The sequence below is a fragment of the Trichomycterus rosablanca genome, chromosome 6, assembly GCF_030014385.1.
Source record: "Trichomycterus rosablanca isolate fTriRos1 chromosome 6, fTriRos1.hap1, whole genome shotgun sequence".
In the NCBI taxonomy this organism is placed as follows: Eukaryota; Metazoa; Chordata; class Actinopteri; order Siluriformes; family Trichomycteridae; genus Trichomycterus; species Trichomycterus rosablanca.
Window position 1 is genome coordinate 47,703,380 of NC_085993.1, and position 16,043 is coordinate 47,719,422.

At 40.5% G+C, this 16,043-nt stretch overlaps 1 protein-coding gene across 1 annotated transcript in view; it reads left to right on the forward strand.

Annotated features, from left to right (window-relative positions):
- Positions 1-4,690: 4,690 nt before the first annotated feature.
- rgs8 (regulator of G protein signaling 8) overlaps positions 4,691-16,043 on the forward strand; it is a 29,826-nt gene continuing 18,473 nt past the window's right edge. Inside the window, exon 1 of the mRNA XM_062997986.1 lies at positions 4,691-4,854. The gene's annotated coding sequence lies outside the window, so the exon portion shown is untranslated. The remainder of the gene's footprint in view (positions 4,855-16,043) is intronic.

Sequence of the window (16,043 nt, forward strand, 5' to 3'; positions counted from 1 at the left end):
TTAAAGAGATAGCTAGAGGTTTTTAAGATCCCAGTTAGAGGCTTTCTGTGAAAAGCCAAACGCTCTCTCTCCAGACCAGTATACCAGAGCCTCACTGCGATAACAATCAGGTAAACCTCTAGCTGGCATTGTCTAGGTGAGTGTGGGCTGTCTACTGTTCCTGAGGTGCGTTGTTGGTGTTCCTCTGGGTTCTTGGAATAGATTAGGATATCATCTATGTATACAATGCCAAACCTGTAAAGGACATCATAGAATATCTCATTGACAAATGATTAAAACACAGCTGGGGCATTGGCCAACCCAAACGACATCACAAGGTACTCGTGTAACTACTAGTGGTGGCGAAGGCTATTCTTCATTCATCTCTTTTTTTATTGCAGATTAGGTTGTGTGCAATCCTCAAGTCCAGATTCATGAATATCTGAAGACCAGACAGTTATTCCAGTGCAGGTGGCACCAAGGGCGAATGGTTGTGGAACTTCCTTGGTAATTGATTAAGACCTTGTGATTAATGCAGGGGCAAAGATCCCACCTTTTTCTCAATGAAGAAGAATCCTGCAGATATTGGGGACTAAGATGGTCAAATTCAACATGCTGAAGGGTTTTCTGGATGTATTTCAGACTCTAGCATGTGGATAAATGGCAATGGAAAGGTGCTTTGTAAAACAGTTCCAAGCTCTATGTGGAGAACGTTGGCTGGCATTTAGCTAACTGAATCCCCCCTCAAGGTGAAGGTATGATTTGGAAATCATGCCGGTCTTTTCCACGTCTGTCCCCTCAACAGTGGAAGAGTTTCACTAAAATTGAAGACAGTGGTCCATGCAGTTGTTCGACAACCCTTCCATTTATGTCAACCAGGGAAGGTCTAAAACAAGAGTGGTACATTAAATGACATTCATGTGAACTAACAGGGGTGATTAACAAGTAGTGGTGGAAAGGTAAAGTTTAGAAACCAAGAGTTTCCTGAATCAATTATAACTCTAAAATTAAACCTGTTTTTATTCCACTTGAGCTCTACATGAAACAAGTGTGAATGTTCAATGATGTGGAAACGATGTGACTCACCACCTTCTCTGCCCTCCTAGGTTTCTTAGGGTAGCCAGACCTGAAATGACCCTTTCTGACACAAAATAGACACTCTTCTCTTAAGTGATTATTCTTTTCTGCAGTAGAGCTCTTTGAATGATCTAGATTTATCAGGTTAGACTTAATGGGTGGAATTAGAGGTTCGGGAAGTGAGAATTGCCTCAAGTTGTCCTACCTGATCGACTGGTCTAATGAAAGAAGTCTTCTCTGCAGCCTGACTCAGTCAGAAGTTCAGAGTAAAGGCCCCAGTAGTAAGCAGTGATGAGTGCCAGTTTATTTCAGCCACTATGTGAAGCAAGGGCATGGGAGGTGAGGGCATAATGTGCTGCACACTTCTCAACATGTTCCAGGTTAAGCGTCTTTTCTCCTGCCTCCCTTCCTTCCTCTGAGTGGTCAAATATAGTCCTGACTGATTGCTAAAGAGTTTATAGGATCTTGTTTCAATGCCCTGCTGTTCCCCTGCTGTCTCTAGCTTTTAGAGTGGTATCTCATAAGACCTATTTTTTGTTTTTACAAAGCTGGTTATGCGTCCAAATACTGATGAGAATAAGGCAGTGTGACGAATGAAGATGAATGACAAGGTAATGTTACCCCTGACTAAGCTGTTCAAAAAGAACATTAAGTCCAGGGAACATTCAAATAGCATAAAAACACCTCATGTCACTCACAGTGCTCAGACTGCCCGATTCCAAAGCACCTATTCATTGTTGTGGATGATGCCTCTGATGTGGAGGTGAGGGCAGTACCTGACAATACCCTGTACCCTGTACAGTGGTACAGAACCCAACATTCACAGGACAAAGGGGATATTAAATTATTTCTCTTAGATAACCTTCTTCACCATGCATTTATTCAATGGGTCAACCTCTCTAAATAGGATTAGTTTGACTGCACTCAATGCATATGCAAAATGTGCATCCAACCCTTAGAGAAAATATTATATGTATTTTTATTCTGCTGAAAAACATGTGCAATACACACATACACCAATTATATTATTGTGTTGGTCCCCCTTTTGCTGCCCCATATACAACAAACTGTGATGCACTGTGTATTCTGACACCTTTATATCAGAACCAGCATTAACTTCTTCAGCAATCTGAGCTACAGTAGCTCGTCTGTTGGACCGGACCACAAGGGCCAGCCTTCTCTCCCCACGTGCATCAATGAGCCTTGGCCGCCCATGACCCTGTCGCCAGTTTACCACTGTTCCTTCCTTGGACCACTCTAGATAAATACTGACCACTGCAGACCGGGAACACCCCACAAAAGCTGCAGTTTTGGAGATGCTCTGACCCAGTCGTCTAGCCATCGCAATTTAGCCCTTGTCAAACTTGCTCAAATCCTCACGCTCGGCCATTTTTCCAGCTTCTAACACATCAAGTTTGAGGATAAAATGTTCACTTGCTGCCTAATATATCCCACCCACTAACAAGTGCCGTGATGAAGAGATAATCAGTGTTATTCACTTGTCACTTAATGTTATGCCTGGTTGGTAAATATATATATATATATATAGCCAAATGTATTGGCTCGTCTGCCTTCACACGCATATGAACTTGAGTGACATCCCATTCTTAATCCATAGGGTTTAATATGATGTCAGACACTGATGTTGGACAAGAAGGCCTGGCTCACAGTCTACGCTCTAATTCATCCCAAAGGTGTTCTATCGAGTTGAGGTCAGGACTCTGTGCACTTCGTGGCTGAGTTGCTGTCGTTCCCAATCACTTCCACTTTGTTATAATACCACTGACAGTTGACTGTGGAATATTTAGTAGCGAGGAAATTTCAAGACTTGTTGCACAGGTGGCATCCTATCACGGTACCACGCTGGAATTCACTGAGCCCCTGAGAGCGACCCATTCTTTCACAAATGTTTGTAGAAGCAGTCTGCATGCCTGTGGCCATGGAAGTGATTGGAACACCTGAATTCAATGATTTGGATGGGTGAGTGAATACTTTTGGCAATATAGTGTATAGTATATATAATGGCTGCAACATGTTCCATGTTCAGATGGGTACATTTGAACATTTACCACTGTGTTACATCATATTTTGTACTCATTTGAGACCCGAGGACACCAATCGCTCTTGTTGTGTAAGTGTTATTTTTATGTTTGCTTGACACACTTCAGCTGCTCATAAGTCAGACGTGTATACAGTATACTGAAAATATGGCAATAAAGATTAATAGATTTTTTTTACTGCAAAGCCATGCTGTTGTAACACATGCACAATGTGGATTCATTAGTAAATGCTCCAAAATGAATATGTACCCCTCTTTATTATTATTATTATCATTATTTTATTATCATATTACTGTATAAGATTTCAGGGATACATTTTTTTTATTAATAATAATAATCATGAAATAAAATCATTGTATTTTGAATCTTGCCTTGTTCACTGATTTAAATATGCTGTACACGTGCACCATAATTCTCAGTACAAAGTCTACCCACTCAGATGTGATGTGCAGTACAGGGCACAGTCTTAAGCAGCCAGTGTGCCACTTTTATCCTCATAAGAGCTATCGAATGAGGCCAGCACGTCCTCCTCGCTCTGAACCCTGTCTAAGGTTGTGCCACCATGGGGGAATTGAGGAGGCAACATTAAAAGTGTGTGTCGAGCCTTTTCTGTTTGTATTATGTATGACACAGCAGGCGCTATTATCTCTGATACATGCACTGCTCAGTTCTGAGATTCCCCTTAATTAGTTTCTTCTCTATACGTTGAGAATGACCAAGTCCCCAAATAGCAGTGGTCATTCAGTGATGCTTAGAGTGGAATGACAAATTATTACTAGCAATATTACTGCTGTCAGTATTGGTGTATCTGCATTCTGCAAATATATAACAGCTATACGTTGATAAAAAGAGAGTGCTTATACACTGATCAGTCATAACCTTAAAACCACCTCCTTGTTTCTACACTCACTGTCCATTTAATCAGCTTCACTTACCATATAGAACATTTTGTAGTTCTACAATTACCGACTGTAGTCCATCTGTTTCTCTAAAACAGGTCTAAAAGATGAACAACTCAAACAGCAGCAATAGATGAGCGATCGTCTCTGACTTTACATCTACAAGGTGGACCAACTAGGTAGGAGTGTCTAATAGAGTGGACAGTGAGTGGACACAGTATTTAAAAACTCCAGCAGCGCTGCTGTGTCTGATCCACTCATACCAGCACAACACACACTAACACACCACCACCATGTCAGTGTCACTGCAGTGCTGAGAATGATCCAACACCTAAATAATACCTGCTCTGTGGTGGTCCCGACCAATGAAGAACAGGGTGAAAGCAGGCTAAAAAAGCATGCAGAGAAACAGATGGACTACAGTCTGTAATTGTAGAACTACAAAGTGCTTCTATATGGTGATAAGATGGACAGTGTGTGTAGAAACAAGGAGGTGGTTTTAATGTCATGGCTGATCAGTGTAGTTACTAATGCATGAAACAACAGTGACACTTTGCCTTTTGAATTTTTGAAGAGACCCACATGCTCTCAGAGCCTGTTGTTGTGCTTTCCACCCCACTCCTCTCATGCCTCCCTCCTCTCGCTGTTCCCTGCTCCCCTGCGCTTTCACACCAATGAATATGCCAAGCGCTAGCTGCTACACGTGGGCATTAGCAGACAGAACGCCAGAGCAGCAGTGCTTCCACAGCAACAGAAACCAAGCATCTCCATCCGAAAAACGCATCTCAGTCCATCTGAAATCAGATACACTGAACCCTGCACGACAGTAACTAGCTAAGGTAAGGACTCGATATTCATTAACCTGACTGGCTGCTGCAGTGGGTAGCGGCTTCTCGTTGGATTTGTTGTTTTTCATATAGCAGTGTCTGCAAACTGAGGAATGCATATGCTGTCATCTATGATTCCTTTTATTTGCCATGACAGAAACAATGAATCAACAGATCTGTGCTGCTATGAATTCAACCTGCTATTGTTATTCATTTATATGTTAATGTCACTATATTGATGTTTATTTAACAGCAAAAACAACACTGTATTCTGCTGACATAATGATCACATGATGACAATTTTTGTGTAGGTTGCAAACAAAATATTAAAACGAGGGTTTTGCTTGTTCTGGGTATTCAAGTGCACAATTCTCTGAAACCCATCTCTCAGAGGGCTTTGTTGACTCGTAAATGTCAATAAGGGGAAGTGGCAGTGATGAGGAAGGACTTTGATGAACCCACTCATGCCACCCTTTAATCCTGGCAGGGGAGACTTTATTCCCGAGTACAGCCATAATAACAACTCATTTAATTATTTATACATTTTCTGTCTTTAGTCTTATTATTCAATTATTAAAGTAAGTAACAGGTTTCATACAAACATTTTAGGGGGCACAGTCCCAAATAATATTAATGTACAGTGTATCACAAAAGTGAGTACACCCCTCACATTTCTGCAAATATTTCATTATATCTTTTCATGGGACGACACTATAGACATGAAACTTGGATATAACTTAGAGTAGTCAGTGTACAACTTGTATAGCAGTGTAGATTTACTGTCTTCTGAAAATAACTCAACACACAGCCATTAATGTCTAAATAGCTGGCAACATAAGTGAGTACACCCCACAGTGAACATGTCCAAATTGTGCCCAAATGTGTCGTTGTCCCTCCCTGGTGTCATGTGTCAAGGTCCCAGGTGTAAATGGGGAGCAGGGCTGTTAAATTTGGTGTTTTGGGTACAATTCTCTCATACTGGCCACTGGATATTCAACATGGCACCTCATGGCAAAGAACTCTCTGAGGATGTGAGAAATAGAATTGTTGCTCTCCACAAAGATGGCCTGGGCTATAAGAAGATTGCTAACACCCTGAAACTGAGCTACAGCATGGTGGCCAAGGTCATACAGCGGTTTTCCAGGACAGGTTCCACTCGGAACAGGCTTCGCCAGGGTCGACCAAAGAAGTTGAGTCCACGTGTTCGGCGTCATATCCAGAGGTTGGCTTTAAAAAATAGACACATGAGTGCTGCCAGCATTGCTGCAGAGGTTGAAGACGTGGGAGGTCAGCCTGTCAGTGCTCAGACCATACGCCGCACACTGCATCAACTCGGTCTGCATGTTCGTCATCCCAGAAGGAAGCGGATGCACAAGAAAGCCAGCAAACAGTTTGCTGAAGACAAGCAGTCCAAGAACATGGATTACTGGAATGCCCTGTGGTCTGACGAGACCAAGATAAACTTGTTTGGCTCAGATGGTGTCCAGCATGTGTGGCGGCGACCTGGTGAGAAGTACCAAGACAACTGTATCTTGCCTACAGTCAAGCATGGTGGTGGAAGCATCATGGTCTTGGGCTGCATGAGTGTTGCTGGCACTGGGGAGCTGCAGTTCATTGAGGGAAACATGAATTCCAACATGTACTGTGACATTCTGAAACAGAGCATGATCCCCTCCCTTCGAAAACTGGGCCTCATGGCAGTTTTCCAACAGGATAACGACCCCAAACACAACCTCCAAGATGACAACTGCCTTGCTGAGGAAGCTGAAGGTAAAGGTGATGGACTAAACCCAATTGAGCACCTGTGGCGCATCCTCAAGTGGAAGGTGGAGAAGTTCAAGGTGTCTAACATCCACCAGCTCCGTGATGTCATCATGGAGGAGTGGAAGAGGATTCCAGTAGCAACCTGTGCAGCTCTGGTGAATTCCATGCCCAGGAGAGTTAAGGCAGTGCTGGATAATAATGGTGGTCACACAAAATATTGACACTTTGGGCACAATTTGGACATGTTCACTGTGGGGTGTACTCACTTATGTTGCCAGCTATTTAGACATTAATGGCTGTGTGTTGAGTTATTTTCAGAAGACAGTAAATCTACACTGCTATACAAGTTGTACACTGACTACTCTAAGTTATATCCAAGTTTCATGTCTATAGTGTTGTCCCATGAAAAGATATAATGAAATATTTGCAGAAATGTGAGGGGTGTACTCACTTTTGTGATACACTGTATGTGCATTAATTAATCTTTGAATTCTATTTTTATGCCTTTGATAGACACAGTGAGGTATATGAATTAATAAATAATCAGACGTGGCCCTAGGGACTATAACAGAGGCACAACAGAAAAGGTATTTTACATTTAGCAATAATAGTAATAATAATAATAAATATAATATTAAATATATTACCATTAAATATAACATTAAAACCACCTCCTTGTTTCTACACTCACTGTCCATTTTATCAGCCCCACTTACCATATAGAAGCACTTTGTAGTTCTACAATTACTGACTGTAGTCCATCTGTTTCTCTGCATGCCTTGTTAGCCCCCTTTCATGCTGTTCTCCAATGGTCAGGGCTCTCCCAGGACCACCACAGAGCAGGTATTATTTAGGTGGTGAATCATTCTCAGCACTGCAGTGACACTGACATGGTGGTGGTGTGTTAGTGTGTGTTGTGCTGGTATAAGTGAATAAGACACAGCAGCGCTGATGGAGTTTTTAAATACCATGTCCACTCACTGTCCACTCTATTAGACACTCCTAGTTGGTCCACCTTGTAGATGTAAAGTCTGAGACGATCGCTCATCTGTTGCTGCTGTTTGAGTTGGTCATCTTCTAGACCTTAATCAGTGGTCACAGGACGCTATTCACAGGGCGCTGTTGGCTGGATATTTTTGGTTGGTGGACTATTCTCAGTCCAGCAGTGACAGTGAGGTGTTTAAAAATCCATCAGCGCTGCTGTGTCTTATTCACTTATACCAGCACAACACACACTAACACACCACCACAATGTCAGTGTCACTGCAGTGCTGAGAATGATCCACCACCTAAATAATACCTGCTCTGTGGTGGTCCTGTGGGGGTTCTGACCATTGAAGAACAGCATGAAAGGGGGCTAACAAAGCATGCAGAGAAACAGATGGACTACAGTCAGTAATTGTAGAACTACAAAGTGCTTCTATATGGTAAGTGGAGCTGATAAAATGGACAGTAAGTGTAGAAACAAGGAGGTGGTTTTAATGTTATGTCTGATCAGTGTATATATACACCTTGACGCATTGAATGCATGAACATAAATTGGAACACATTTCAGTCACACTGTATTTCAAATTGTTAAATATAACAATCATACACAGAAAAGCACTTCCAAGTGCGGTATGTGAATTTTATCAAGCTTATAAAAACAGTTCTGAAATTGAGAATTCACTCACTGTGATGTCTAAATATATCAGAGATTAATAAAATATGATTTGAAGTGGCAGTCACTGCACAGGTGGGCCTCATGTGGAAAGGGCACTGCCAAAAATAGTTGTACAAGCTTTATTTTGGCTCTGTCATACTTGACACAGTGCTGAGGTGAGAAAAGATCTAAACTCACTGGAGATGATCTATGTGCACATTATACAAACAGGATTGATTAATACTTCATAGGTACATTTTGGCAAGAGGGAATGTAATAATAATGAGACACCCTGTGTTAGCTCTGCTACTGCTGAGGCGATCAGTTTTTGGAGGTTTGTAGGAGTCGCCAATAATTTTGCTCATCATGTTTAAAGAAGGAAAGATTGCATGTATGATTTCTAGAACAACAAATAAATATGTATGGAGGTTAAAGCTTAATAACGTTGGGTTGTACTGAGGTATTACCCGATAACAAAGGAAACATTTCAAAATAAATACATCCATTTAGCCAAAAAATCAAACCTGATGTTTTTAGTACACATTGAATATACAGTAAACAGTATATGATAATTGTCACATGCCTAATGAGCCACCAATGGATATAATAATGAAAAGCAAATTATAAAAAAAGAAAAGAATATAGAGAAATGTAAATAGATTTTAGGACTGCTGTTTTATTGTGGCCCACTGGTGGACTGAGTAGCTGATGTGTTGCTTTTGATGTTATTGGATTTCTAGGAGGCCGATCATGTTACATGTTAAACAAATGCCTAAGTTAAGACTCAAGTTAAACTCAAAATTTTCACAGCACTACATATTTCATTTTGTCTTATTTTTGGCAAATCAGTTAGGGCATCTACTTTGTGCACATTTGAGGTGGTTTAAAACAATTGATTAAAGTTAATTGCATTATTTCACTATATCAGATTTTAACTTGGTTTTACATACACTAGATTGACTGTCTCTTAAACAGTCTGAGGGATTTCATGCGGTAATGGCTGGAAGCTTTTGATCGGCCAACTGGAAAAGGGGGAATTATTGCACCTGTGACTGTATTTAGTAGTCTACCTTTACAGCCAGTGCATTTTTGCTATATAATAGAAAAATCAATCAACTCGATCAAGACCTCAAAAGAATTGTGGGCCTCCACACAAGTGGCTCCACCTTAGAAGCAATTTTTGAAATTTTGATCTGAAAGGTTCAAATGAATGCAAAGGCAACAAAACAGGACCTGGTGAAGAAACTGGGGGCATCAAGTACCAATGTGTCTAAATGTACCATTAAAAAGTGCACATTACTGTAGACTAAAAGGCATTTTTACCAGAATCTTGCCATAAAAAGTATAGGTTTTTAATTCAAAGCACATCATCCCAACTGTAAAGCATGGGGGCTGCATCATGTTGTAGAGCTGTTTTGTTGGGAAAGCAACATGTGCACTTCAGAAATTAGATAATTTCATAAAGAGGAATTATTTAAAAAATACTAATGCAACACCACAAGGCATCAGACAGGTAACACTAAAACTTGGTCACAAATGTGACCTCCATCAGGACAATGGAGTGGCCAGGTATAAGTCCTGACCTGAATCTAACAGAAAATGTGTGGACTGAACTGATTTTTAAGATAAAGGGGAAACTAAATTCTAAACTAGAATTAATTATAAACTAAAAACTAAATGTGGCAGTTGTAGCCTAGTGGTTAAGATACTGGACTAGTAATGGAAAGGTCGCTGGTTCAAGCCCCACCACAGCCAGGTTGCCACTGTTGGGCCCTTGAGCAAGGCCCTTAACCCTCAATTGCTTAGACAATATACAGTGTATCACAAAAGTGAGTACACCCCTCACATTTCTGCAAATATTTTATTATATCTTTTCATGGGACAACACTATAGACATGAAACTTGGATATAACTTAGAGTAGTCAGTGTACAACTTGTATAGCAGTGTAGATTTACTGTCTTCTGAAAATAACTCAACACACAGCCAATAATGTCTAAATAGCTGGCAACATAAGTGAGTACACCCCACAGTGAATATGTCCAAATTGTGCCCAAAGTGTCAATATTTTGTGTGACCACCATTATTATCCAGCACTGCCTTAACCCTCCTGGGCATGGAATTCACCAGAGCTGCACAGGTTGCTACTGGAATCCTCTTCCACTCCTCCATGATGACATCACGGAGCTGGTGGATGTTAGACACCTTGAACTCCTCCACCTTCCACTTGAGGATGCGCCACAGGTGCTCAATTGGGTTTAGTCCATCACCTTTACCTTCAGCTTCCTCAGCAAGGCAGTTGTCATCTTGGAGGTTGTGTTTGGGGTCGTTATCCTGTTGGAAAACTGTTTTCGAAGGGAGGGGATCATGCTCTGTTTCAGAATGTCACAGTACATGTTGGAATTCATGTTTCCCTCAATGAACTGCAGCTCCCCAGTGCCAGCAACACTCATGCAGCCCAAGACCATGATGCTACCACCACCATGCTTGACTGTAGGCAAGATACAGTTGTCTTGGTACTTCTCACCAGGGCGCCGCCACACATGCTGGACACCATCTGAGCCAAACAAGTTTATCTTGGTCTCGTCAGACCACAGGGCATTCCAGTAATCCATGTTCTTGGACTGCTTGTCTTCAGCAAACTGTTTGCGGGCTTTCTTGTGCGTCAGCTTCCTTCTGGGATGACGACCATGCAGACCGAGTTGATGCAGTGTGCGGCGTATGGTCTGAGCACTGACAGGCTGACCTCCCACGTCTTCAACATCTGCAGCAATGCTGGCAGCACTCATGTGTCTATTTTTTAAAGCCAACCTCTGGATATGACGCCGAACACGTGGACTCAACTTCTTTGGTCGACCCTGGCGAAGCCTGTTCCGAGTGGAACCTGTCCTGGAAAACCGCTGTATGACCTTGGCCACCATGCTGTAGCTCAGTTTCAGGGTGTTAGCAATCTTCTTATAGCCCAGGCCATCTTTGTGGAGAGCAACAATTCTATTTCTCACATCCTCAGAGAGTTCTTTGCCATGAGGTGCCATGTTGAATATCCAGTGGCCAGTATGAGAGAATTGTACCCAAAACACCAAATTTAACAGCCCTGCTCCCCATTTACACCTGGGACCTTGACACATGACACCAGGGAGGGACAACGACACATTTGGGCACAATTTGGACATGTTCACTGTGGGGTGTACTCACTTATGTTGCCAGCTATTTAGACATTAATGGCTGTGTGTTGAGTTATTTTCAGAAGACAGTAAATCTACACTGCTATACAAGTTGTACACTGACTACTCTAAGTTATATCCAAGTTTCATGTCTATAGTGTTGTCCCATGAAAAGATATAATGAAATATTTGCAGAAATGTGAGGGGTGTACTCACTTTTGTGATACACTGTATACTGTCACAGTACTGTAGGTCGCTTTGGATACAAGTGTCTGTTTAATGCTGAAAATGTAAATGTAAATTACACCAGTTTGGTTTGGTTGTGCTAAAATTCCCCAAAAAAAAGGGTTTGTGAGATGATTGAACAAGGCTACCCTAAGCATTTGGTCAGGTTAAACAAGTAAAAGTGTATAATACCAAATACTGAAAAGTGATCAGAGTAAATCAAACATTACATAAATTTGCCTTTTAGCTTTTATTTTAAATTGACTACTTGTCAAAATAAAGTATCCAGTGTCATCAAGTTGATTCCGTCTACTGGTGACAAGATGGATAATGTTTGTCCAGAACATCCTCTGTTCTGGTCTGTTTGTTCATAATTCCTCTAATTGCATCCATCTATCTTTTTGCTGACTGTCCTTTTTTCTCGTTTACCTTTAACTCTTCTAAGCACAATTGTCTTTTCCAGTTAATTGGTTCTTCTCATAATGTGTCTCAATTAAGAGAGCTTTTTATTTAGTCATTTGGGCTTTGAGTGAGTGGTTAGGTTGAATTTGATTGAGGATCTACTTGAGGGTCTTTGCAGTCCAAGGTCCTCTCAAAACACAGTGATCTTGCCTGTTGTATTTACTTGATCTTATCTTCAGGTTTTCCTATTTTTTTGCTCTGAGTGCTGTCATCCACATATCAGATTGAGGTAATTCATCTTTCTTCCATCAACCGTGAATCCTCTGTTATCTTCCTACACTTCTGATTCTCTTATTATACATTTAGTGTACAGGTTGCGGTAACAGAATGCAGCCTTGTTTAACTCCTTGGGAATAAATGACATGCCATAATTTACCCGACATAAAATATTTGGTGCATGAAATGTATGTAAAAAAAAAAGAAAAAGTATGGTGTATGTAAACATTTGACCTCAAAAGTAATTAACACTGTTTTCAAAGGACTAATAGTGAAAAGAAGTATGAATGGTGCTAACTTATTCTGTTCAGCAGAATCTTTAGTCATATCGGCCATTTGGCCTAGAACCAGACTGTGACACATTCAGGTCATTGTTTTTAGAATTCGGACTTCCTGTGTGCCAAGAACTCAGTAGATTGGATTAAAGCCAGTTATGAACCGATTGCTTAGGAAGGGTGGAGGAATCCTGCTGTCTGTTGCATCTGCTAAACACACAAGCATGTAAGTAAGCAATATATGGCTGATTAGAAATCTAACAATGAAGGTGGATGGATGGATGAATGGACAGATGGATGGATATAAGTCATATGATAAGGTAATAGTTACACTTTACACCTATATAAAAACAGAAAACAATTTTGGCAATATTTGGATTAAAAATGAGTCAATTTTAAGCTGTTGCTTTAGAATATTTCTGTACAGTTTTGAGGTTTAAATACTAGTTAAGCCGTTGGCACCCATTGTTCACCTGTATGACAGTAGTCTGTAACATCTGTTAAAAACACAAGCATGTAAGTAGCAATATTTGGCTGATTAGAAATCTAACAATGAAGGTGGATGGATGGATGGATGGATGGATGGATGGATATAAATTATATGATTAGATCATGGTTAAATTTAACAGCTATAGAAAATAAGGGAAAAAAAATAGCTGCTGATTTAAAATATTGCTCTACAGTTTCAAAGTTTAAATATTAGTTAAGCAGTCAGCACTTATTCTTTACCAGTAGGACAGTAGTCTGTTACATCTGCTAAAAACACAAGCATGTTACTGAGCAATATTTGGCTGATTAGAAATGTAACAATGAAGGTGGGTAGGTGGATGGATGGATGGATGGATGGATGGATATATACCGACCAGGCATAACATTATGACCACGGACAGGTGAAGTGAATAACAATGATTATCTCTTCATCAAGACACCTGTTAGTAGGTGGGATATATTAGGCAGCAAGTGAACATTTTATCCTCAAAGTGTAAGGATTTGAGCGAGTTTGACAAGGGCCAAATTGTGATGGCTAGACGACTGGGTCAGAGCATCTCCTAAACTGCAGCTCTCTCAAATTGCTGAAGAAGTTAATGCTGGTTTTGATAGAAGTGTGTCAGAATACACAGGGCGTCGCAGTTTGTTGCGTATAGGGCTGCATGGCCACAGACCAGTCAGGGTGCCCATGTAAACCCTTTAATGGAAACGTTATTCCCTGATGGCTGTGGCCTCTTTCAGCAGGATAATGCGCCCTGCCACAAAGCAAAAATGGTTCAGGAATGGTTTGAGGAGCACAACAACGAGTTTGAGGTGTTGACTTGACCTCCAAATTCCCCAGATCTCAATCCAATCGAGCATCTGTGGGATGTGCTGGACAAACAAGTCCGATCCATGTAGGCTCCACCTCACAACTTACAGGAGTTAAAGGATCTGCTGCTAACATCTTGGTGGCAGATACCACAGCACATTTTCAGGGGTCTAGTGGAGTCCATGCCCCTAATGAGTCAGGGCTGTTTTGGCAGCAAAAGGTGGACCAACACAATACTAGTCATAATGTTATGCCTAATCGGTGTAAGTTATATGATTAGGTAATAGTTAAGCTCAACACCTACAGAAAATAAGGAAACAATTGTGGTAAAAATTTGATTAAAAAGAGTCAATTTTTAGCTGTTGTCTTAGAACAATTCTCTACAGTATTGAGGTTTAAGTATTAATTAAGCAGTAAGATAGGGCCTGCCCCAACCATGACCAGGATAAAGTGGTAGATGAAAATGACAAAAAAGTATTTTGAGAATGCAAAGAAAACATGAAAACTGACCCTGTGGGTACAATGTAATGGTGGCAAATCTTACGAGTAGTAACTTACGGCCTGTAACTTTGATGTTTAAATGGCTGTCCATACCTCACTCATTTCATATATCAACATTACTGGAGTCATTTTTTTTCTCCAAGCTGACACCAAAACTGCATCAACATATTAGTTTAATGCTGAATAATCAGAAGAGGTTTGTTAAATTGCCAGATACTACGTCTGATAAACATTAGATCAAGAAATATATGGTCAGCAGCTAAAAATGGTGATAAATCTGAATGAATAGAGAATTGACCTTGAGCTTCCCTCAGGTAGAGCTTCCAGCACATTATGTGTGGGCAGTAGAAGCTCAGCAGGAAACAATATTACACAGGAAGCCATGATGGGTCATTCTACACTCACTACAGGAACTGATCTACTTTTGATAGTTAATTGTGGGGATTCCTTTAGCTAATATACACTATATAGCTAATAGTGTGAAGAGACTTTATTGCCATCCCCTTTGTGTACGAGCAAATAAAATCAATACCACAAAATAAATTATATGCTCACAACTTAGCAACAGTTTCAAGAAAGCCCTTTTCTTTATATATTTTCTTTCATTATATAGCCTTAAATATGTGGACACCACCCCTAATTAATATAATCAGATGTGAGCCATGACCCTTCTTTGCCTGTGCAGTAGAGCTGGGCGGTTCCTGAATCACCCGGGTTAATGAATCAAATCTTCATACTGAATCAGGAATCACGAGTCCGAGGTCTCAACTAACCCGGATCCTGTGAGTCCTCTGACTGGCTACTGCTAAGTACACAAGGCGAGTGAGCAGACTCACTGGAAACACCGCGGACTCAGATGATTTGGCTGAACCGGCTTCACTCAGTCCGTGAATCTAAGAAATACATTAAATACTCCAATAAACAAGCGGTTAAACACACTGGTGTTCATTATGTGGCAGATTCTATGCACATGCTATTATTATTATTATTATTATTATTATTATTATTACGGTACTATGTATTATGGTATAGATTAGTAATGCAGCATATTTTCTACAAAATATAGTTATATTATTATTAAACTGTACAACTTAAGGAGTATCATAGCCCCATGGTAATTTATTGACTGTTTGTTTTGGTGCCACTGTGGCTGTCTGACTGGGTCAAGTTACCATGGCAATTTGGTTTAGAAGGATTTATTTACAAAAGATGAGTGTACAGAAGACAAGTGATATTTGGAAGCAGTAAATCAATCGCAATCAAGATGTCAGTACAAGTGACTCAAGTGAACCGGATCACATTACTGAGTGACTCAGATTAGTCCATAAAATGAACCGAATTTACCACTACTGTGCAGACTTGTCTTGGGTCTTGGGTGGATCCTCTTTTAAAGGTAGGTAAAAAGGTAGGTCCAAAGCCAGGGCCAAAAGACTTGATCTAAGTTTGATCTAAGCAAATACAGTGGCCTGCAAAGTCCTAAACCCAACCTCAATTAACATTCTTAAAATGAATTGTAATGGTTTTGAAATATAATGTTTAAAAGGTCAGGTATACACATATATTAGGCCATTTAATGAATGTATTCAACATTTTAAGATGGTCACAATTAGGGATGCATCGATACCATTTTTTCCCAACCGAGTACGAGTACAAG